Source organism: Orycteropus afer, unplaced genomic scaffold, assembly GCF_000298275.1.
Source record: "Orycteropus afer afer isolate SDZICR_OR568_19922 unplaced genomic scaffold, OryAfe1.0 scaffold00474, whole genome shotgun sequence".
Classification (NCBI taxonomy): domain Eukaryota; kingdom Metazoa; phylum Chordata; class Mammalia; order Tubulidentata; family Orycteropodidae; genus Orycteropus; species Orycteropus afer.
The window spans coordinates 1330550-1331761 of NW_006922061.1; positions in this window are offsets into that span (position 1 = coordinate 1330550).

Consider the following 1212-nt stretch of genomic DNA (forward strand, 5'->3'; position numbering starts at 1 on the left):
AGGACCAATGTCACATGACTCAAAATGTTGTTGTTGTTTTTATGTGCCATTGAGTCTGACCCGACTCATAGCAACCCCTCCTTGGGTTTCTGAGGCAGTATCACTATGGAAGTAGATTGCCCAACCTTCTTCTTTCTTTCTTTTTTTTTTTTGGCCAAACTTCTTCAAGCATCCATTAATAATTGGAACATGGAATATATGAAGTATGAAGCTAGGAAAATTGGAAGTTGTCAAAAATGAATTAGAACACATAAAGATCAGTATCTTAGCCATTAGTGAGCTGAAATGGACTGGTTTTGCCCATTTTGAATCAGACAATCATATGATCCACTATGCTGGGAATGACAAATAGAAGAGGAATGGTGTGGTATTGATCATCACAAAGAAAGTTTCAAGATCTATCCTGAAACACAATGCTGTCAGTGATAGAATAATATCCATATGTTCACAAAGAAGACCAGTTAATACTACTATTATTTAAATTTACACACCAACCACTAAAGACAAAGAAGAGGGAATTGATGATTTTTACAAAACTCTGCAGTCTGAAATGCAAACCATGCAATCAAGATGTATTGATTATTACTAGTCTTTGGAATGTGAAAGTTGGAAACAAAGAAGAATTATTAGTAGTTGGAAAACATGGCCTTGGTGATAGAAATGATGCTGGAGATCCCATGATAGAATTTTGCAAGACCAATGACTTATTTCAAATACCTTTTTTCAACAACATAAATGGCAGCTATACACGTGGACCTTGCCAGAAGGAAAATACAGAAATCAGATCAAGTACATCTGTGGAAAGAGGCAATTGAGAAGCTCAATATCTTCAGCTAAAACGAGGCCAAGAGCTGACTGTGGAACAGACCATCAACTGCTCATATGCAAGTTCAAATTGAAGCTGAAGACAATTAAAACAAATCCATGATAGCCAAAATATGACCTTGATATATCTCATCTAAATTTAGAGACCCTCTGGAGAATAGATTTGACTAATGGCTGAAAGCCAGACAAGTTGTGGGATGACATCAAGAACATCATACATGGAGAAACTAAAAGGTCATTAGAAAGACAGGAAAGGAAGAAAAGACCAAAATGGATGTTAGAAGAGACTCTGATGCTCACTCTTTTTTTTTTTTTTTGTGATTTGGGTGAAGATTTACAGAGCTAATTTACTTTCCATACATCAGTTCACATATGCTTTGTCTCATG